Source organism: Pistacia vera, unplaced genomic scaffold (assembly GCF_008641045.1).
Source record: "Pistacia vera cultivar Batoury unplaced genomic scaffold, PisVer_v2 Contig653, whole genome shotgun sequence".
Lineage (NCBI taxonomy): Eukaryota > Viridiplantae > Streptophyta > Magnoliopsida > Sapindales > Anacardiaceae > Pistacia > Pistacia vera.
Window position 1 is genome coordinate 187388 of NW_022196505.1, and position 25048 is coordinate 212435.

Sequence of the window (25048 nt, forward strand, 5' to 3'; positions counted from 1 at the left end):
TGTGTATGAAGACGTCAGTACAGATTTTAGACCGAAGGATTAAAGAGCTCCGGAATAAGAGCATTCCACTAGTAAAAGTCCTTTGGAGAAATCACAAGGTAGAAGAGGCCACATGGAGGTAGAGCAAGACATCAGAATCGTTACCGCGAGTTGTTTGGTGAATTTCCGGGACGAATTCTTTTAAAGGGGGGAGAATTGTAACGCCCCACTTGAGGTACATAGTTAAGTATGGTTATTGTTTAAATGTTATTGTTTTGCTTTTATTGGGTCGATATATTGTTAATATTGGTTGGTTGGCCTTAGTGAATTTTTGTTAAGTTATTTTGAAAAAGTGAGAAAATCCCTTAACGTTCCTTAGGGGTAAAATGGTCTTTTCACCTCAAAATTAGTTAAATTGGGGGAGTGAAAAGAGATGAAGCCTTTTCATAGAGAATGCATTAAAATGATGGCATTACTGTCATTGACTACGGGACATAGATGGAATTTCAAAAAAGAATAAGGGCATAATGGGAAAGTGTGGTTATAAACTAAAGTGTTAAGGTTTGAAACCCTTATTTTCTTCATTCACCGCCACACTCCTCCCCCATTTTCTCTCAATTTTCATTCAATCCTCCAAGGTTTTTGAGGGCTTTTCATGGTTTTTCATAGGGCTTTGATTCTAGGTATCAAAAGTAGGATTCATACTCTTTATCTATGATTTATTTGTGTAAAGCTTGATGTTCTATAAAGTTTATGCTTGGGTTAAGAGAAGATTGGAATCCAACAAGAGTTAGAGAGTTTAGGAGAGACTACTCAAGCACAAGGTAAGTAAATCCACTCAAAATCCACTCAAGCTAAAATTTAGAATTCAAGTGAGTAGAGATTTATTTTAAATATCATATGTTGTGATTATTGAAAATTGAGATGAGATGTATGATGTATTATGCTTATTGTTGGATAATTTTGCATATGAGAAGTAATTGTGATGATTGTGATGGTTTGAAATTGGAAGAATTGAGAAATTTTTGTGAGTGTGTTTGCCATGTAGTATGTGATGCTATAAGATTTTTCTCTCATTTTGGATGTTTGAGAACTAATAGAATGATACTATGAATTAGGGTTTTTGATGCATATGAGTTGTTGATGAAATGCCTAAGTGAAATCTGCCCTGTCACTGCCGTGACTTTCTAGGTATTTTTGGCAACTTACGGTTTGAACTGGGCTGAGACCAAAACATAAAGTTGTAGTCCCTGTCTCTAAGCTTTAAACGACGACCAAAACCGTAGCAATCCGAGATATATAACTCAAGTTATGCCTTCTTGAGTGGTGACCTGCGCAGAATGTGCATTTTTGATGCAATATTGCTTTTGTGCATTCAAAAGTGCATTAAGTAGAAATTTAAGCATGAACCATCCTTATGCATTAATTGTGCATTGAGAAGTAGTTTGAGAAAGAGAAAGAACTTTGTGAATGGGCTACTCTAAAAGTAAAGAGAATGAGAAAATCTAAGATGGTTGGTGCTTTGTGAACTCCAACCGGAAGTTACGAAGTGGGTTGTGCTTTGTGAACCAACCGTAATTACGAAGAGTGGGTTGGTGCTTTGTGAACTCCAACCGGAAGTCACGAAGAGTGGGTTGGTGCTTTGTGAACTCCACCCGGCCGTGCCTCCGGTAAGATGAGGCCGTGACATTCAAGTGAGAAAGAATGAGAAAATATGCAGAAGCAATAAAGGAAGAGAATGAGTAGAAGTCACGAAGAGTGGTGAGTGCTTTGTGATCTCCACTCAGCCGTGCCTCCGGTAAGATGAGGCCGTGACATACAACAGAAGTTTATAGAAAAGAGCTATGTGAAAGAAACAGAAAGAAGAAAATAAATGAGATGAGAAGAGTGTAAGGAAAGAATTAAGAGAAAGAGTTACGGTGGATAGACGAGTAGAGGATTTACTTACTAGCATTATTTTGTGCTCACCCCGTTGTTTTTCTTTGTGTTTACAGGATCTGGTGAGGACGCGTCGGATGGGCATCGGCAAGCGGGAGTAATAGCTACACTGTCCCCTGTTTTTTGATAACTTTTACTTATGATGCCTTACTTGTATAAAGAAAGATTAAATTATTAAAGAAATTTTGGGCCCATTTACTTTTGCTATATAGATATTTTACTTGATGTATTCTATAACGTATCCTAGTATGAAGCAGTTATTACAGTTTTTACAGACGATTCATCAAGGATTTTTTCTAAGATTTCTAAACCCCGTGCAATTTTGTTGAATAAAGATGTTGTGTTTGATTTTAATGATGATGCATGCATGCCTTTCTAACTCTTAAAAAATTATTAGTTTTCTCTGCACCTATCTTGCATTCCCGATTGGGGAATGCCATTTGATTGATGTTTGATGCTAGTGAGTTTTGCTTTAGGGTAGTGTTAGGACAGAGAAGAACAAAATGTCGCATGTAATTCATATGCTACAGAACACTCACTGATGCACATTGAATTACACCACCTGAAAAAGAATCGTTGATTGTGGTTTTTTTGCTTTTGAAATTTCGTTCATATTTATTAGGTGCAAAGGTGATCGCTCACGGACCCTTCAACACTTAGGCACTTATTGCAAAGCAAGAAAGAAACCTCGGCTGATAAGATGGATCCTGTTGCTTCAAGATTTGAGTTAGAAATTCGAGATAAGAAGGGGTCAGAAAATGTGGTGGCAGATCACTTGTCCAAGGATTGAGAGACCAATCCAGGAAAATGAAAGAGGAAAGTCCAATTACAGAAACATTCGGATGGAGAGTTGATGAAAGTGGATGAAGTACCATGGATGTGCAGATTTTGCGATTATTTGTCATCGAGTGTGCTCCCTAGTGGTATGTGATAATCCGTGGATTATACAGTTTTCATTAGACTTTTTATTCGGATTTTAGGTACTTTTTGTGCATTTTGACCTAAATTGTTGTTTAATTCTTTACATTTTTGTGTTTTAGGTTAAAATGGACATTTGAGCAAATAAAAATGGAGGTTTTTTGACTCAAAAGTTAAGAGAGTTCTGAAGCCGGATAAGCCGATGAGGCTTGTTTCCAAAGGAAGCAGCACCGAGAATCGAAGAAGAAAGCGAAGAACAAGCAGTGGCGTTCATAATTCAGACTTTTCAAGTACTTCGCTGCGGCGAGTACGCCAATCACGAGCAAGATCTGTTTCTCTCTTCGCCGCGGCGAGGTTCTTCTCCGCCGCGGCGACAGTAGTTAATTTCCATTTTTTAAAATGCACAGTTTTACTTTGTGCGTGTTTTTTCTTAGAAATTTGGGGCGAGGTATAAAAAACACTAACCTTTTGCCCAGGGTCGTGCAGAAGTAGGGTTAGCACTTTTACATTGTTTTTTGGATTAAGCTTAGAGAGATTTAGCAATTAGAAGGGGAAGAGTCGATGTTGAACCAACGATTCATCATTGGGGAGATTTCTTGTCCCTCTCTTGCTTTTCTTATGTTGAACTTGACTATTATCGTTTTTCTTAATTGTAGTGTTAATTTAGTTATGAACTAACCCATTTTGGGTTAGGGTTTTGATTGTATTCGATTTCTAATGGGTTAATTTATCGTATCATGTTATTTCATATACTATGTTTGATGTGTGTTCTCTGAGTTTAGTTAATGCTTTATGGTGATGAACATGATGAGATTGGAAATGAATCATTTAGGCTTCTTGGGTAATCACCATTATATATTGGATGCTAGAGATAGATTCAGAATAATGAACTCATTGCAGGATTCTTATGCTATGATTTTGGAATTGTTAACTTCAAATTGTTGGGTGCGGAAGGTTAAAAGAAGAATAGAAAACATAGCCTGAGAAGGTATGTTTAACACCTTAGTGATTCGGTTTACAATCATGCATATGAATGTAATGTATTGTAATGTTTTAGTTTTAACCCTAAATCCGAATGAAGTCAAAACCCTACCCGTTTTACTTGAATTATTATCCGCGTTTTTCATCTTGCTTCTTAGTTAAATTTTAGTTTAAAATTTATTGTTCAGTTTAATTAAATTGCTCCCATTAATCCAAAGAGTCGATTGCTCAAACTTGAGAACAGTAGAATCCTTAGTGCTTATCTACAATCCTCGTGGGAACGATACTTTACTCATCATTATATTACTTGTGCATTAGTATACTTGCTACTATTGCATGTTTTAGGAAACACGCACCAGTTTTTTGCGCCGTTTGCCGGGACTGTTTTAAGTTGACATTGATTCTTTCTATAGTTAGCTGATTGGATGTTTTTATTTTTGTTTTTAATTTTCAGTTAGTTTGTGATCTCACCTTTCCTTCATTCTCTGTTTTTTTGCAGTTTATGCGAAGAACAGACTTAACCAGTGGTCCCTGTTGATCTTGAGCTTGAGAGACCATTAGACGATGTACAGAGAGAAAAGAAAGAGAGGATTTAGTTGTAGAATCAGAGGAATAGTTATTGCAATGCTAAAAACCAATGAAATCAATCTAGGATTCTTGTGCTTAATGAGCTCAGTTTTATTAACTTTCAATTTGTTGGGTGCGGAAGGTTGATAGGGAAGAGTAGGAAAATATAGCCTAAGAAGGTATGTTGGACATTTTAGAGAGCTTGATTTACAATCAATGCGTGTAAATATGAATTTAGTTTAATTCTTAGTTTTAACCCATAGAGTCCGAATGAAGTCAAAACCCTACCCGTTTGTTTGAATTGATTTTATCCCTTTTTAAAATCTTGTTTTCATAGTTTACTTTTATTTTAGTAAATTTTGTTTCAGTTATAGTTTTAATTGCTCCCATTAATCCAAAAGAATTCGATTGCTTCAACTTGAAAACGGTAGAAAACTTAGTGCTTAGCAACAATCCTGGTGGGAACGATACTCACTCATCACTCTATTACTTGTGCGACTAGTACACTTGCTACATTTGCATGTTTATGAAATCACGCATCAAGTTTTTGGCGCTGTTGCCGGGGATTGAGTTTTAAGTTAACATTGAGTTTTTCTATAGTTAGCTAGATTGGAGTTTTACTTTTTGTTTTCAATTTTCGGTTGGTTGGTGATCTCACTTCCCTTTGCTCTTTCTGTGTAGTATATGCGAAGAGCAAGACGTCGGCCAGTGGTTCCTGTTGATCCTGAGGTTGAGAGAACCGCCAGACGACTTAACAAAGAGAGAAGAGAAAGAAGGGATACAGTGGTTGAATCGGGAGAAATAGCTATTGAAATGGCAGAACCAGAAAATAGGACACTAAGGGATTCTTAGTTCCCCCGGTTAATGGCAGTGGTTCGAGCATTATGAGACCAACAGTCCAAGCCAACACATTTGAGATAAAGCCGACAATCATCCAGATGATCCAGCAGTCGGTAAGGTTTAATGGTGATTTGAAGGAAGATCCGAATCAGCATATTAAATTTGTGACACCTTCAAGTCGAACGGAGTGTTAGATGACGCCATTAGGTTGAGTTTATTCCCATTCTCATTAGGGGATAAAGCTAAGGGGTGGTTAATGGCACTACCATCAGGAACTATCACAACATGGAATGATCTAGCACAGAAGTTCCTGACCAAGTTCTTTCCTCCAGCAAAATCAGTAAAACTGAGAAATGATATCACATCATTTCTATAAGGTGAATCCGAGGTATTGTATGAGGCTTGGGAGAGGTACAAGGAATTGATGAGGAAATGTCCACACCATGGGTTGCCAGTTTGGCTTCAAGTCCAAACTTTCTACAATGGATTGATAGGTAACGTGCAAACCATGGTGGATGCAGCATCAGGAGGAGCCTTGCAGAATAAGACACCAGAGGAGGCTTATGAGTTGCTTGAGGTTTTGGCAAGCAACAACTATCAAAGACCAAATGAGAGAGCAATATCAAGAAAATCTACGGGTCTTCATGAAGTTGATGCTTTTGCAGCCATCTCAGCCCAACTCATGGCACTTCAAAAACAGTTGGGAAGTATGCAGGTAAACTCTATTCAAGCACCTCAACTAACTTGTGATTTTTGTGCAGGTAACCATGTGAGCAGTGAGTGTCAAGTGGGGAACACATTTGCTTTGTCATCTTCATCATCGGAGCAAGTGAACTACTTGGTAGGAAATCAGAGGCAACCAAACAACCCGTATTCCAACACATACAATCCGAGGTGGAGAAATCATCCAAATCTGGCTTGGGGCAATCAGAACCAGCAAAATAATCAATGGAACCAAAGGACATGGCCAAATAATCAACCAGGAGATCCAAGAGTGACAAAGTTGGAGGACATGTTTGGGAAATTCATGCAGGAGACCACGGGTTTTATGAATGAGACGAGGATGAATTTCAGAAATCAAGGGGCGTCCATTGGGAATCTTGAGGTATAGATAGGCCAATTGGCCGAGAAGCTAAATGAGAGACCGCAGGGGTCCTTACCAAGCAATACAGTGACTAACCCACATGAGCAAGCAAATGCCATAATTTTGAGGAGTCAGACAGTTTTGGAAGAAGTTGAACAAGCTGGAAAGGAAGAATCTGAAAAGGAAGTTGATGAAGAGATTGTAGTTGATGAGAAACCAAGCAGTTTAGAGTAAGAGAACAAGAAGAAGGAAGAAAGGCAAAAGAAGAAGGAGAAATTGTCATTCCCCGAGATACCACCTGGCACATCACACTCCACCCGTGCCTTTTCCTCAGAGACTGAAGAAAAAGAATCAAGATAAGCAGTTTTCAAAATTTATTGAAATGTTTAAAAAATTGCATAGTAACATTCCTTTTGCAGATGCATTACAGCAAATGCCTAGCTACGCGAAGTTCTTTAAGGAAATCCTATCGAACAAAAGGAAGTTAGAAGATGAGGAAACAGTGATGCTTACGGAGGAGTACAGTGCCATTCTCCATAAGAAGTTACCCCCGAAGCTCAAAGATCTAGGGATTTTTACTATTCCTTGCATTATAGGAGATATTACGTTTGATCGCGTTTTATGTGATTTAGGTGCTAGTATTAATTTAATGCCCTTTTCTGTTTTCAGGAGATTGGGAATTGGTGAAGTGAAGCCAACAACTATGTCTTTGCAACTAGTTGATAGGTCCATAAAACATCTTATGGGGATAGTGGAAGATGTGTTGGTGAAGGTGGATAAGATAATTTTTCCTTTTGATTTTGTTGTGTTGGATATGGAAGAGGATAAGGAAATTCCTCTTATTTTGGGCCGACCATTCTTGGCCACGAGGAGAGCACTAATAGATGTGCAAAAAGGAAAGTTACTGTTGAGAGTTCAAGATGAAACAGTAACTGTCAATGTCTTTGAGGCGATGAAGTTTCCATCCGAATCGGATTCGTGTTTTAGTGTCGATGTGGTGGATAAATTGGTTGTAGAATCTATTGAAGAAAACACCCCACAATTACCTCTAGAAGCGTGTATAGCCAAATCAAAAACAGTAGAGGTAGATGAGTCGACGAGTAATGAATGTGCTAGGTTGTTAGAAGCACTTCAACCGATTGATGAGAGTCAAGATCTAGAATTTGAGGAGTTTGATTTTGAAAAAGAGAAGGAAAATGAAAAATACGAAGAACCTCCAAAGCTTGAGTTGAAACCTTTACCTTCCCACCTCCAATATGTATATCTTGGGGACTCAGAAACCTTCCCGGTGATCATCAGTTCAGGTCTGAGTAAATTGGAGGAAGAGCGGTTGATTAGGGTGTTGAGGGAACATAGACTAGCAATTGGATGGACAATCTCGGACATTAGAGGTATCTCGCCATCATTTTGCATGCATAAGATACTCATGGAGGATGATTTTAAGCCTAGGGTGCAACCACAATAGAGATTGAATCCTTCGATGAAGGAAGTGGTGACAAAGGAGGTGGTGAAACTCTTAGATGCGGGGATTATTTATCCTATTTCTGATAGCCCATGGGTGAGCCCGGTACAAGTGGTTCCGAAGAAGAGAGGTATCACTGTGGTAAAAAATGAGAGTAATGAGTTGATACCAACGAGGACGGTGACGGGCGAGAGAGTATGCATTGATTACCATAAATTGAATGAGGCGACAAGGAAGGATCATTTCCCATTACCTTTCATTGATCAGATGTTGGAGAGGTTGGTAGGACATGCCTATTACTATTTCCTGGATGGGTATTCAGGATATAATCAGATTGCCATCGCTCTTGAGGATCAAGAGAAAACGACCTTCACTTGCCCCTACGGCACCTTTGCCTACCGAAGGATGCCTTTTGGGTTATGCAAAGCACCAGCAACATTTCAAAGATGCATGATGTCAATCTTTGGAGACATGGTGGAACGGTTTATAGAAGTCTTCATGGATGACTTCTCAGTTTTTGGTTAATCATTTGATAGCTGTCTAACTAATCTTTCTTTTGTTTTGCAGCGATGTAAGGAGACGAACCTGGTGCTTAATTGGGAGAAGTGTCACTTCATGGTCCAAGAGGGAATAGTGCTCGGGCATAGGATCTCCAAGGATGGAATTGAAGTTGATCGAGCAAAGACAGAAGTAATTGAGAAGCTGCCACCACCATCAAATGTCAAAGCAATCCGAAGTTTCTTGGGGCTTGCGGGGTTTTACAGACGCTTCATCAAGGATTTTTCTAAGATTTCTAAACCCCTTTGCAATTTATTAAATAAAGATGTTGTTTTTTATTTTAACAATGATTGCATGCATGCCTTTATAACTCTGAAAAGATTATTAGTATCTGCACCTATTATTGCAGTTCCCAATTGGGGACTACCCTTCAAATTAATGTGTGATGCTAGTGACTTTGCCTTAGGGGTAGTTTTAGGACAGAGGAAAAACAAAGTGTTGCATGTAATTCAGTATGCTAGCAAAACACTCGTTGATGCACAATTGAATTACACCACCACTGAAAAAGAATTATTGTCTGTAGTTTTTGCTTTTGACAAGTTTCGTTCTTATTTGTTAGGTGCAAAGGTGATCGTCTGCACGGACCATTCAGCACTTCGGCACCTATTGGCAAAGCAAGAAGCAAAACCTCAGCTGATAAGATAGATTTTACTACTTCAGGAGTTTGAGTTGGAAATTCGAGACAAGAAGGGGTCGGAAAATGTGGTGGTTGATCACTTGTCTAGAATTGAGAGACCAATCAAGGGAAATGAGGAGGAAATACCAATTAGAGAAACATTTTCGGATGAGAAGTTGATGAGAGTGGAAGAAGCACTACGGTATGCGGATTTTGCAAACTATTTGTCATCAAGGGTGCTCCCAAGCGGTATGACGTACCAACAAAAGAGAAAATTTTTCTCAGATTTGAAGTACTACTTTTGGGAAGAACCGTTTCTATACAGACACTGTACTGATCAAATGATACGGAGGCGTGTCCCGGAGGAAGAGATGGAAAGCATTCTAAGGCATTGTCACGAGAAGGAAGTAGGTGGCCATTTTGGGGGAGCTAGAACAGCAGCCAAGGTTTTACAATCAGGGTTTTATTGGCCAACCCTCTTTAAGGATTCCTTCCGGATGATTCAAGATTTTGACCAATGTCAACGGATGGGTAATATTTCAAAAAGAGATGAGATGCCATTGAACAACATCCTGGTGGTTGAACTTTTTGATGTGTGGGGGATAGATTTCATAAGTCTGTTCCCAAGTTCTTTTGGAAACATGTATATCTTGGTAGCGGTGGATTACGTGTCGAAGTGGGTTGAGGCAGTTGCATTGCCGACTAATGATGCTAGGGTAGTCATTAGGTTTGTGAGGAAGAATATTTTCTCAAGGTTTAGGGTACCACGAGCAATCATTAGTGATAGAGGATCTCATTTTTGCAATAGGCAAATGGATGCACTGTTGAGTAAATATGGAGTGACACAAAGGGTTGCAACAACTTACCATCTGCAAACAAGTGGGCAAGTGGAACTCTCGAATAGAGAACTCAAGGGGATTCTAGCAAAGACAGTTAATGCATTGAGGAAAGATTGGTCACGGAAGCTGGATGATGCGCTGTGGGCATACCGAACCGCTTTTAAGAATCCAATTGGAATGTCTCCATTTAGGATGGTTTATGGGAAAGCATGCCACTTGCCTGTTGAACTCGAGCATAAAGCATATTGGGTAGTCAAGCAGCTAAACATGGACTTGAAAGCCGCTAGAGAAGAAAGGATGCTGACTTTGAACGAACTCGATGAGTTTCATCTCGAAGCATATGAAAATGCCCGGATCTATAAGGAGAAGACAAAAAGGTGGCATGACAAGCATATCCGGAGAAGGGAATTTGAAGTAGGGCAGAAGGTGTTGTTGTTCAACTCTAGACTTAGGCTTTTCCCCGGAAAACTTAAGTCTAGATGGTCCGGACCATTCACTATTACAAGGATTTACGCATCCGGAGCAGTGGAAGTTACACATGAAGATAAAGGCACTTTCATTGTTAATGGACAGAGATTGAAGCCATACATTGATGGGGTGATGAGTTTCAAATCCATCCCAATCTGACTTGACATCCCGACTTAAAGGATTGAGAGAGTCGAGCTATTGACTATAAACAAGCGCTTCTTGGGAGGCAACCCAAGTGTTTTTAATTATTTGTTTTTCATTTTGTTGTGTTTGAATTTGTTCGAATTTGTTCGAATTTTTCATGATTTTGAATGATTTTTGATGTTTGTGTTTATGGGTGTTTCAGGTGAAATTTTCAGAGAAAGAGAGGACACAAATTGCTGAATACTTCGCCGGGGCGAAGAAGTTTTCTTCGCCACGGCGAAGCAATCGAAAACAAAGAAGTCATCCACTGGACGTTTTCACCCTGGCGAAGGAATTGTCTTTGCCGCGGCAAAGTGAAAGAATCAGCATGCATGAAGAGTGGTGAAGATGGAGAATGAAAGCATGAAAGCATGGATTCTAAAACCGGTTTTCAAACAAAGCTTGAAAAGAGATTATACCTACTCCTTTGCTTTGGATTGATGAAGATTAGCTTCAAAAGGATGAAACCTCCACACTTTAACACCACCTTGAGAGATTAGAGAGTGGCCTTGGGTTTGAGAGAGAGTTTTGGTTTGTGTTTTTGTGAACTAGTCTAAACTTTAGATTTATTTTATTTTCTGCAGATTCTTGATATTATACATAAACTGTAAAATTTGTGCCTTGATTTTGGGCTTTAAGGAACGATCTATGGTTGTATAAAATTTTGTTTCCCGCTGAGCAACCGGGTCGTTTCCTAACACGCTACATAGACAAAAAGCAAGTTATATGAAAAAAATACAAAGATGAATCATAAATCAATCATATTGAACTATATAGGATAAGAAAGAGAAAAGGATGAATGGGCCAAACCAGATCTTAACCAGGCTCTCCCAAACACCTAAAGCTGCAGCCAAATTTAGCTTCAAACTAGCCCAATAAGCATACAAATGAAGCAAACCATCTGTATTCTTCATCTGCTGAGATAAGTAATCTGATGCGCGCTGAAAGGAAGAAACTGTGCAATTAAGTATTCAAGTATGTGTACTACATCCAATCATACAGAGCCTGCAATTTCAATGGTACACTAAAGAGACATCAGGCTAATTGTTTATAAACACAAATATTGAGGACAACCGTTATACAACAACGATGTACCAGTTGAATATGACATGCAAATTTTATAAATTCACATATCCATAAAGATATCTTCTGTGCATGCAACTCCAATGCTGAATGAGAATTTTTTTAGTCAAGCACACTATTCCATGACAAAACAATTAACAAAGGTAACAATCTAGCAATTAGCAAAAGCCATCTTGGAGTATCAAGAGTTATGCATTGTAGTTTCTACATAAAGTGGTCATAATGGTACTATAACAGCACACTAAATGAAGTAAATTAATAGACTTTTCTTCAGAGTCTAAGGGTAGAAGCACTTGATACACATTCGTAAGAGATCTATGTCTAGACCATGAGAGAGTAGACTAGCTACAAGGTCCACATTTTCCTCATCCAAAATTCACCATGAATAGAGCATCTACAAATGTCTTGAGAAGCTTCAAGTTCTTGACATTGAGTAAAAACAATTTTAACAAGGAAAAATGAACATTACACATATGCGAACTTGAAAGGTTTCCCTTATCAATGGAAAATTCAGTTCATCCTCTTCTGCTCTAGGCAAAAGGATTCTTCGTCTCAAACCATCCACTCGAGTGAGGAATACGTTTAGGTATTGAAACAAAGAGGGCCCAATTAACAAAGATCTTTAATGCATAAAATGTAGATGAAACAATAACAAGTTCCAAAGAGCAGTAAGTCAAGCCTGCAAATTAGAGAAAAGAATATCTTTAGCTCCTCAATGGTCAAAAAAGTCCATAGAAGGGACTTCTCAAAGACTTGAATATGATATAAAAATCTTTTTAAACAACAAGAGTAAACCTCTATATTTGTAAAAGGAGCAGAATGAAATTCCAACACTAAAGTTTGTGAAACTTCATTGCTCTTAAGCTACTTATAACAATCTCTTATAATTCACAATAGATGAAGGGTAACAACTGAAACTTACAATAGATATCTCTTTCTCAGGCGCACGACAACATTCCAAAGCCAGGAAAGATCGAACCCAAAGATCACCAACCCAAGGACAATTTTTCCTAGCCTTGGAATGAACATCCTGCACAATATTTCCTACGTGAAGGGAAAAAGAGATGATTAATTGCTAAAATTACAAAAACCTGAAACATAAAGAATTGAAGATCTACAAATAGAGAGTATAATCAAGCCAGAGATCACTTGATACAGGAAACTTGGTAATAGCACGTTCATAGAGAAGTTGAACAGGGGTTGGATCTCCAAAAGACTGTTCAAACTTCGAGTAGATCTACAAAAATTTCAAATTAAAATAATAGTATTAACACTTTAAAGAAGGAAAAAAAAAAAAAAAAAGTAACCTATTGCCACATTGCAAGTTCTTATGCAACCCCCCACCCTTAGGAAAAGAAGAAGAAGAAGAGAAGATCTAAAGTTTACATAAACTGATTACTTATATTAAAAGCAAGAAAGACAATAAGAAATTGAAATTATAATGAAATTTCAACAACAACTTTGTTGATAAACAACTTGACCTAAAAGTTTAAGCTTGAAAAGGTAAGGGCACAACAATGGTATTAAGCTTTGTAACAAGCATCTTCATGTGTTACATAAACCAATCCCAAATTTAGACAGAAAGACCAACCCAAGTATAGCAGGATGTAATAGATAGGAGACTCAAATCATGACCTCTACTTTAATATCATATTAAGTTACCATTCAACCTAAATGTTTAAGGTATCATGTAAGAGCCCAACATTATCATTTAGCTATCTAAAACAATATCTGATAGTAAATGCCATATACCGTGAATTGTTGAAATTTTTTGAAGTCAGTTATATCCTACCTTGCAATCTGTTCAAAATCAGCTCGAGCATTATACATCTCCAATGCCTTTTGATACGCTGAGGCAGTAGTAGAAGGAATCCCATCTAAATCACCTGATTCAACATCTAAAGCAGTCCCCAGTTCCACCTCCCAAGACTTGTAGGTGAGAAGGGTTGACCTTACGTTAGCAAGGGGAACAGACAACTGACGGAGAAATATACTTAGAATGCGCTGAACCTGTTTTTCTTTTTCCTGCAAAAGAGCAGTAATTTTTCGAATGTAAATTTTGAAAACATATACTTTTTCTGGGTACATAGTACTTCATAGGGCAATGAAAGAACAAAATTTATGAACTATTCAAAATGACAAAAAGAAGAACAAGGGTTTCTAAAGTAAATAGGGCATGCAACTTGAGCCATGGTTATTCGAAATGTAAAGGAAGACCCACAAAAGGGTTATTAACCATAATACCAAACTAGTAGTATGGAATAAGACTTTAAATAATCAAGTAAATTGATTAATAGAATGCATCCCCTTCAGGCACATATTCTAATAAGTTTCTAAAATATATATTATAAATTATCACCTTAATGTTGGTCTCATCTATCGTATGGAGAATGGCTTGCTCAAATTCCCTATATGTTTCTGATGGACCCAAAATATCCAGCTGGTATTCACACAAGACATGCAAGGGGAGACAAGGGCAAAAGTGGTAAATCATCCGAGGACAAGTGTCTTGTTAGTTGTTAGGATTTGGGTGTCAGAATAAAGGGTAGTGGTACCAGAGAGAGGGGATATCATTGTTTTTGTGCATGAATTGAATATGGGAGGTGCTGGACCTCGAAGACCAGCTGGTGCTACTGTTTTACTGTTTTATTCCTAAAAACTCATTGTTCTTCTTAATTCTTATTTTGATTAATACATAATTTTCACCATTTGATCTATTGTGTTGGATTGATGCTTGAATATTGTTGTCTGATACGTTCTGGGTAAATATTAAACTGTGCTTGAGTTGTGGTTGTTGCGTGTGAGTTGTGAGGAGAGTCTGATAAGGTTCTGGTTTCCATCAAACTGGAATAAGAGCTGATGGTGGTGGGTTATGGTTGGTACTAGAATGGAGAACAGGATTGAAGGCATTGAAAAGGAGTTAACGGTGGTTTAGAGGGATGTATCCAAGGTTACGGAAACAGTGAACTCAATGAGAGAAATTTTAATGGACATGCAAAACTGGATAAGAAGAAAAGATGAAGAACGACGGAGAAACTCATCTAAAGAAATCAACCGAGATAGGGGAGGGCGTACTGAACAAGAACCTCTCGGAGGATAGGGAGGCCTAGCGGAGGATCATGGTGGGGAAGGATCAAACCAAGGCAGGGAAGGGTGGGGCCGTCGAGACTAGTGTGGCCCGAAACTGGAACTACCTCTCTTTTCCGGTGAGGATCCTTATGGGTAGATCTTCTGGGTGGAGCGATACTTCGCGATAAACCAGATCCACGACGAACACAAGGTTTCATCGACAGCCTTCTGCATGGAAGGAGAAGCACTCCACTAGTACCAGTGGACAGAATCACGGATGTCGGCGTTGACCTGGTCGGTTTTTAAGGTAGCGTTGCTGCAACGGTTTAGCAGGACGTAGGAGGTCAGTCCATTGGAGATGCTGATGTCAATACGTCAAGGAGGAATAGTGCTGGATTTTCGCTGGAAGTTTGAAGAAATCAAGGCACTAACTTAGGGCGAGAGAGAAGATGTCTGGACGACAACCTTTCTCAATGGGTTGAAACTAGAAATTCGAGCAGAGATCAAGTTGTAGCAACCAGATCTTCTGACCCGATCCAACTCCCTAACCCAAGTTACCTTGTTGGCCCAACGTGTTGAAGAAAGAAACTGGGCCTTGGAAGAAGCCCAACCAGGCTTGGCCTGAATAGGTAAATATGGCCACATCACTTATGGACCCAAACCCAATTCCTATATACCCAAACCCAATTCTAATTCACTTAAAGTTGACGAAAATGGGAAATCTCACAGTTCAAATTCACTTTACCCATCACCCAGATCTGCCAACCAAACCCACGCCTTTTCCCAAACTACAACCATCAACCGAAAACTTCCATTTGAGATCTATGGCAGCTCAGGGTCAACGATTTCAAACAACAGTAGAACCAACACATTCCAGCAAGATTTTTCGTTCAAAAAGTTGACTGAAACCGAGATACAAAGGAAGAAAGAACGAGACTTGTGCTACTGATGTGATGCAAGGTATTCTCCAGGGCATAAATGTGAAGAGAAGCAGTTCCATGTACTACTAGTTGATGAAGAGGAAAATAGGGAGGAGGAAACAACTAATGACGAAGAAATGGTGGAAGAAGAAGTTCCCAAAGAAGCTGAGTTATCAATTATTTCAGTTGTTGGAATCAATAGGCCTAAAACGATAAAATTAAGTGGTGAGATTAGAGGTAGGGAGGGTATAGTTTTAATTGACAGTGGGGCGTCATATAACTTCATAAATAGGGGCTTAGTAGAGGAACTTCAGATCCCGGTAATAGCCACTAAAACATTTGGAGTGAGGGTGGGTGATGGCTATAACGTTAGGTGTCAAGGAGAGTGTAAGGGGGTGTGTCTAAGCTTGCAGGGTGTTGACATAATACAAAAATTTTTCCCGTTTGAGATAAGTAGTGTTGATGTCATTTTGGGTATGGCTTGGCTAGAAACTTTGGGTGAAACAACCACAGAGTGGACGAAGCTGGTAATGAAGTTTCATTGTTTGGACACCACGGTCACACTTAAAGGAGACCCAGCTTTGTGCAAAACTATGGTGTCACTCAAGAGGCTATTGAAAACGTTACGAACCAAGGGTCCAGGATACTATATTGAGTTCGGGCATATGCAGATTCAATCAACACAAGACCCAGACCATGCGGAGTTGATTAAGAATTTATTACAACAGCATCAAGAATTGTTTGAATCTCCACCTGGACTGCCACCAATCAGGATACATGACCATGCTATCTGACTGACAGCAAGAAGCCTACCCCCCAATATCAGGCTCTACAGGTACCCCTACTATTTAAAGAATGAGATTGAGAATATTGTCTAAGATATGTTGGTATCTGGAATTATAAAGCTGAGAAAAAGTCCGTTCTCGAGCCCTATGTTACTGGTGAAGAAAAAGGATGGTGATTGGTGATTATGTGTGGACTACAGAGCTTTGAATAAGATTACAGTGCCCGACAAATTTCCAATACTGACGGTTGACGAATTATTTGATGAATTGGGACGGACTTCGGTGTTCACTAAACTGGATCTTAAATCGGGTTACCATCAGATTTGGGTCAAGGACGAAGACACTTACAAGACCGCTTTCCACACCCATGAAGGCCACTACGAGTTTTTGGTAATGCCCTTCGGACTATCAAATGCTCCTTCAACCTTCCAAGCCCTCATGAATGATATTTTCAAGCCATATTTGCGGCGGTTCCTACTGGTTTTCTTCGACGACATCTTTGTTTATAGCCCAGATATCACAGCCCATGAAGGCCACCTAAGTCTCACTTTTCAAACCTTGAAGCAGCATCAGTTGGTAGTGAACCAAAAGAAGTGCACATTCACCCAATCACAGTTGGAATATTTGAGCCACATAATTTCCTCAGAGGGAGTGGCGGCTGACCCAGCGAAGATTGAATGTATTATAACATGGTCGACACCTAAAGACATCAAGGCCTTAAGGGGATTCCTCGGATTGACTGGGTATTACCGAAAGTTTGTTAAGGGATATGGCACACTGGCAAAACCTCTCACCACGCTACTTTGCAAAAATTCCTTTTGTTGGACCGAATCCTCACATACTGCATTCAACGAGTTAAAAAGGGTAATGACTACAGTACCGGTTCTTGCTATGTCTGATTTTACTAAAACTTTTATTGTTGAAATAGATGCTTCGGGATTAGGTTTGGGAGCAGTTCTGATGCAAGAAGGCCGACCAATAGCCTTCATCGGTCAAGACCTGTCACTAAGGTCACAAGCCAAGTCCGTTTATGAACGGGAGCTGATGGCAATTGTTTTCACAGTCCAGAAGTGGAAGCACTATCTTTTGGGTAGACATTTCATCATTCGAACGGACCAGCGTAGCCTCTGTTACTTGAATGGCCAAAGATTACATGGGAAGAGCAACATAAATGGATAATCAAACCATTGAGGCCGGACTATGAGATACAGTATAAACCAGGGTCAAAAAATAGAGCCGCAGATGCCTTATCTAGATGAACTGATGGGGTGGAATGCAACTCTCTCTCTACTTGTTATTTTGGCAACCGTAAAGAATGGGAAGAGGCTATTCAGCAAGATCCCAAGTTGAACAAAATATGTCGATACTTGATTATAGATCCCAAAAGCCACCCATATTTTCACTTGGTGGGCCACCAATTTTTCTATGATGATCGACTGGTATTACCTCGCGCAAGTTCACAAGTTTAACTCCTCTTTCAGGAATTTCACTCATCTCTCATGGGTGTCCATTCAAGAATTTTCAGGACCTACAAACGGTTGTCTCAGGTTGTCTATTGGGAAGGTATGAAGAGTGATATCCAGACCTTTGTTCGCAACTGTGTTACATGCCAACAGAATAAATATGACAACCTTCAACCCGCCGGACTGCTGCTACCACTACCGATACCAACCCAAGTTTGGGAGGACCTTTCTATGGATTTCATCATCGGCCTACCAAAAGCTCAACTGGTCGATACAATACTAGTGGTGGTTGATCGGTTAACCAAGTATAGCCACTTCATACCTCTCCAGCATCCTTACACGGCCCAACAGGTGGCTGATCTTTTCATCCAGAACAAAGCTACACATGAGCACAACGTATCACCCTCAATCGAACGGCCAAACGAAAGTGGTTATGTTGAGACCTACCTCCGTTGCTTTGCGGGACAGCAACCAAAACAATGATCTAAGTGGTTAAATTGGGCAGAATACTGGTTTAATACAACCTTCAATTGATCCTCAGGTATGTCTCCTTTTCGAGCATTATACGGCAGGGACCCACTAGTCCTTCTTAGATATTCTGGGCATGCATCAGTGGTGGTAGCAATTGATGAGCAAATGATTGAAAGGAATCACATTTTGGATGAATTAAAGCTCAATTTATCTCAAGCTCAAGGAGCCATGAAGGCATATGCGGATGGTAAGAGAAGGGATGTTCAATTCCGACTAGGTGACTTAGTTTACTAAAGACTCCAACCTTATCGTCTTAAATCACTGGCTCGAAGACCCAACGAAAAACTCAGCCCCCGATTTTATGGACCCTATGAAGTGACTGAAAAGGTGGGTCCTGTGGCTTACCGCTTGCAGCTTCCCACCACAGCCCGCATCTACAACGTGTTCCACGTCTCCCAAGTGAAAAAAGTTACCTCTCAGCAAATCACCTCACTTCCACTTCCTCCCTTTCTTGATGGAGATATGGTACTCCAAGTTGAGCCCGAGCAAGTCTTGCGAAAGCAAATGTTGTTAAATGGGGACTATGAGGTTCTGATCAAGTGGAAAGGTGTAACACCACTCTGCACTAGCTAGTGTACTCAGAAATAAGTAGAAAACTTATTGAATAAAAAAATTCTAGGTGGAAAAACCATTTTAAGTTTGTCCCCAAAATTCACCAAACAAAAATCTGTGCCCTTCACCCTGGCGAAGCACTTTCTTCACTATGGCTAAGAATTACCAGGAGTACGTTGCCCCGGTGAAGAACTTCCTTCGCCCCGGTGATGTCTGTAACTCTTTCCTTCATACATTTCTACCTCCTTCGCCTCGGCGAAGCACTTTCTTCGTCACGGCGAAGTTTGTACCTTTTTCCTTACTACATTTTCAAGCATTTCTACTTGACATAAAGGCATACTAACTACAAAACAAAAAGGAAAAAGGTCTCATACCTCTATGTGGGTGTTACAAAAGGCCTACCGACTTGTGATAATACCTGGGAGCCCTATACAACCATCTGCAACCAATTTCCTTCTTTCCACCTTGAGGACAAGGTGGCACTCCTTGGGGAGGGTAATGATGGACCCAAAATATCCAGCTGGTATTCACGCAAGACAGGCAAAGGGAGACAAGGGCAAAAGGGGTAAATCATCCGAGGACAAGTGTCTTGTTAGTTGTTAGGATCTGGCTATCAGAATAAAGGGTAGTGGTACCAGAGAGATGGGATATCATTGTTTTTGTGCATGAATTGAATCTGTGAGGTGTTGGCCCTCGAAGACCAGCTGGTGCTACTGTTTTACTGTTTTATTTCTAAAAACTCATTGTTCTTCTTAATTCTTATTTTGATTAATACATCATTTTCATCATTTGATCTATTGTGTTGGATTGATGCTTGAATATTGTTGTCTGATACGTTCTAGGTAAATATTACACTGTGCTTGAGTTGTGGTTGTTGTGTGTGAGTTGTGAGGAAAGTCTGATAAGGTTCTGTTTTCCATCAGTTTCCCATATTTTACTGCCTTCAGCAACATGCAAACCAGCAGCAGTTATAGCATGCTCGAAGAGATTTCTTCCCTTCACAATACCATCAGGTGAAAATTCACGTACAGATGGATCATATTCTTGCACAAATCTCAAGTAGTTACACCAAAGTGAGACAGACTGCACCTAAACAAGTTCTAGTGTTTCAATTTTAAAGAACTACTTAGTTAAAGGGACTCCAAAGAACGGAATTAATATTTTTATGCCTTGATTCCAGATATATGCAAATTCAGACTGAAAGTAGCAAGAACTTGATTTCCCACAAAAAGTAGGGGAAAAGATGACAACATCCAATTAAAACTTCCAAAATGTATTGCCACTTAAAAAAAAATAGATTTCCATTCCTAAGAAGTTTGAAAATGTTTATCCTATCACCTAATTTGGTGGAAAAATTTGATGATGCATCAAAAATGAACCATGTGTCTTTAAACACCATCACAAATGTAAGAATATTGATATCCATTTTGAATTGCAAGGCCTACAATCATCTCTACCATACAAATGAAACTAATGAGCCATTTTGTCATTAGTAATTACTTATTGGAATAATTCAGCCAGTCAAAAGTCATAGATTTGGTAAGCTGAATTTTTTTGTCAGAAAGTTACTTTTAGGAAAATAACTAAAAATACCACAAATGAGAGTTTTTAAGATCACTATGTTTTAATCCATAAATCTGTTAGTAAACGGTCCCGTATATGCAGCGGAAACAAAAATAATATAACTTAGGGATTGTTTACATGAGCCAAGATCAAGGCTATAATTTTACAGTTTTATCATAATAAGAATCTGCAGAAATATTAAACATGAGTTAAGAGAAACAAACGCACGTTGGAGGCTCCTCCAAATTTGTCGACGAATGTTTTGCTACCGATCCAAGTGTAGGATCGAACCTGTATAGTCCACACGAAGACAATCTCAAAAGAACCAAAGAGGTATTTGCTAGATCCTCTTTGGCTTCAAGATTAAGAAGAAAAAGAAATCAATGAAATTGAATTCAAGGCAAAATCAATCTGTCGTGGGAGTGTCAATATTTGGGGCTGTGTGTTTTTTTTTTCAAAGAAAAACTCTACCACATTTAATTAACACACTTTTCTTTTTATAGTAAAAACAATTTGCCCTAATCCCATACGAAATAGGCTTGGGCTTCAACCCAAACGCCCCATGTTGCCAAACACTCCCAATTTGATTTATTTTATTTTCCATCATTATCTCAATTAAAATCAATTAATATACATTAACATTTAACAATAATGATAATATATTTAAATATGTGCGAACACACATTTAAACATAACTTCACTTATTTAATTTTTCTAACAAATTAAATAAAGGCTACGACCTCAGCAAATTTAATTGCACTGTGAAATTACCAAAATACCCTTTCGCCTTAAAAGACGAAAACGCCCTTCTTTCTTCTTGGATCTTAAATTGTCTCCTATGTGTGTGACCCATAGGCTCCTCATCATATCGGCAGTGTATAGTATCGCGATTAACACCAATTAATCGTCTCACTAATACACAGACCAAGATTGGCCCTTAGCAAGGCATCATGGCCACCCGATAGATTCAGATTAAGCAAAGTAGCTACTTGTCAACGATATGGTTACCGTGCAATTAGATCCATTCATCATACATTATCTCGACGAGATGAAGGCATAGAAATTGTGTCAACCTTCAGTTACTCTTGATATTATTTATTCAGTTTCTGGACCAATGACCCGTATTATAAACTAGATAGAGCAACAACTCAATCCCACAGTGACCACAGTTTTAGTGTCATTGCCATATACTGAATTGCACCATGAGATAACTTTCTCCCATACCCGAGAGTGATGAATCCTCTGTCAATCCACCATAGTCTTGATACATTCCTTGATACAGCCAATCACCACCGTATTGACAGCTCTGAAAAGAACTGCGTTAGGCTAGTGTCAAACCACACCAATCGGTGCACAAGGCGCTCCGATGATCTCAAGTCTAAGGATCACATGCACCACCGTTCGTTAGAGGATTTGTTCCATAGACACTGGGGTTACCATCCATATAGAATCCTCTGGTGGGTCAGTCCAGTGAACTTGCTGCGGTGTAATCGCCTACAACAAGCACCCATGTGTTGCACCAGGTTGTCACCAAACAACCTTGACAAGTGAGATCAGTCACTACCTTTCAACAAGGTTGTTCAACACTATGATAGCCTTACCGTATTATCTGTGCCCTTATTTCAAAATAATACTAGGGCTACGGACGTTTCTAGAATGGCCACCATATGTGCTCATAGGGTTCTCACTATCAAGATTTGAAACACTTGATCCCTCGTCACAGTTCTACCATTCTAAGGACATATATCAATACATATTGCAATAATAATGATTTACGCGATATAGAATAAAATGCCTTTATTGATTAATGAACATTATTACAAAGAGTCAATTCTATAATAATTGATTGGCTCTAGGGCACCTACTCCAACAAAATCAACGCATAAAGTAATTCAAAATCATTAATGATAACAAAAACCTACCAGATAATCAGAAACTCCTCTTTCATAAATCTTCTGAATCCCCAGAAATGCCTCAGGTCTACACAGTTGAAGCAGAGAATTAGCAAGAAACTACCTTCAGCTAGATAGAGCGATAAAATCTTAAAGTATACCCAAAGCTTTAGTATCAGTCATGCAGAACAAGAAAAGATCAAAATCTTAAAAATTTAGCTGACCGCCCTTTTATTTTTTTGCTTTGGGGGTAACTGTCATCAGGAGGTACACTTACTGATTTTCAACATTGAGCTTCATGCTTTGGAGAAACTAATTTACTTATACTAAGAGAAATGAGTTTTGCAAGAAGGCAAGCAGGCTGTCCATAAAAGCAATGACAAGAGGGAACTCAAAATCTATAAACAAACAAAATATCAGACAACCACAAATTATCAAAAACCAACCTCCCAAGTCAACCATCACTGCTTCCTATTTGAAACATACGAAAAAAAAAATAGAAAGGAAGAAAGCTCAAAACTTAATTTCTTTTACTTAATTAAGCTGACATTTGAGCTAAGGCTCAGTAGATAGAAGTCACATAAACTTGAATTCAACCTCGTTTTCACCATTTAAACCCCAAAAGATAATCACTTCCTCATTTCAAACGAATCCATTTAATTTTTCTCTTTATACTTTCTCCCGTTTACCATAAACCCTAAGCGATCAAAATTTGATTATGAAACCAATAGCAAGAACACAAAGTGCAAAAACTAAAACATGCCCAGTTGAAATAGAAGCTTCATCTCGAGCCCACTCTTGCCACATAACAGGAGTCAATGGAAAAAATCTCATTCATAGCTTCTCTTGCTTGTCTTAGCTTCTCAATCTCACCCATCTTCCTCAAAACCCTTATGTACTAAAGCCACCAACAAAAACAATAAAAAGGAAAAAAATCCAAGAACTGGGTATTGAAATTCATATTCAAATTGATATAAAAACATACTTGAACACGGACTTCATAGTTGGAGGGCTCATTGGCGAGCTAAGACTCGATAATTTTTGTTGTGCTTCATCTTTTGAGTCTGATCTAAGTCCGAGTCACTTGACTCTCTCGAGTCTGGAGAGTTGGGCTCTGTTGCTTGTGCGTTTTTGTTAGTATTCGCCATAACCATGTCTGTGTCTTTTTCTTCTCGGGATTTTGGCGCTAGGATCTGATCTTCTGGTTCCATTCTTTTGCTTCGTTTGCTTTGTGTTTCTCTCAAGTGTATTGAAGGGTTGGGTTTATTGCACTGCTAAATGCCACCCAATGGTTTGGCGTGAAAACTTTTTCCCTAATTTTTGAAAATCACACTTCACCCCCAAATATATATATTCTATTTTGGCTAATTTTCTTTGGCATAACATAAGGAAAAAAAATAGAGAAAACAAATAAAATAAAATAGGAAAATAAACTAAATTAAGATCTTAAATTTATCAGGAAAATTATCTTACATAGTATCCATTTTGAAAAGAAGACAAATTATTTTGGTATTGTCGTATTTTTCGAATGTAAAAAAAACTAACCGTTTATGGGTGATAACCCTCATACAGTTTACATCATTACATGCAGCATGACATGCAAAATGAAACTGTCGCGTGAACCCAACTTTGAGCAAAAATCACTATTCAACAAAATTTCTGTGATGACCTAAAAATATTCAGTGAATAGATGATTTTGTAAAACATTTTTTCTTTACTTATGCTTTTCTGAAAATAATGTCTATGTAATTATGGCACAATTATCTAAATTATTTCTTAAAACTGCTAATAATAAAATAGAGATATATTATATATTTTCTTTGGTTCTGTATTTTTAATGTCTAGTACTAAAACTATTATTATTAATTGTTTACTTTATTAGTTCGTTTCTAATACATTAGAACTAATAACTAATAAATGATCTCATACCATAAACTAATAATTGTTCTAAATTCTAATTTTGTGAAATGGAAAATTGACCTGATCCTATAAAACTAGTAACTGATCATATACATTAACTGATACATTAACGTATATGATAAGCACATATCAAGTGATTAAACAGTCAGACACACACCCATCTCAATAAAGAATTTTTGTTATGAATGTGCTTCCTAGTTCCTATAACATTGTAATCTGTGTTATAACCCTTATTTGCAAAATTTGGAAACAATAGTACCCATCAAAACTAAATTCTGAGAATAGTTACAAGAATCGGATAACTAATAGTAGAACAATACAATCTACATAAGCATTTCAAATGTTTTCTTTTAAAATAAAACTCATTACTATACATACAATTGCATGACGGTAATAAGTCACAAGAACCAATCAATTATGGAAACATCTTCTTGCGAGTGTAATACAAGAGCGAGTGTAAAAGACCTATAAGCGTTTTCTCATCCAATACCTTTAGAAGGCAAGCAAATTTGCAGAATCTTGCATGATATCTGTACAGACATTCTTCATTTATTATTGGTTTCATCCCATTCTTACAAGGTTTTGGCCTTGTAAGAGCCCATTGCCCATATGGCCAAAGAATGCATCTAACTTAGTGCTCTAAAACAATCAACGGTGGTCCAAGCTTCAGGAGTTTAGAAAGAATAACTACGCAGAAAACAACAATGAGTCAATGAATTATCAGGAACAAATAGTTATGGAGCAGATAATTTTTAATGTAAATTATGCAGTATGTAAAGTTTCCAATTGTAATTGGCAGAAAATTATCTAAAGGCAGTAACCTGACGATGCAGGACA

At 38.4% G+C, this 25048-nt stretch overlaps 1 non-coding gene and 1 pseudogene across 1 annotated transcript; both read right to left on the reverse strand.

Moving 5' to 3' along the window:
• Positions 1 to 5566: 5566 nt before the first annotated feature.
• On the reverse strand, positions 5567 to 5673 carry LOC116111912. The gene has a single exon (XR_004125144.1). It is a non-coding gene; the product is annotated as a small nucleolar RNA R71 (small nucleolar RNA).
• Positions 5674 to 12384: 6711 nt separating this feature from the next.
• Positions 12385 to 23502, reverse strand: LOC116111882 (annotated as a pseudogene).
• Between the last annotated feature and the right edge of the window lie 1546 nt (positions 23503 to 25048).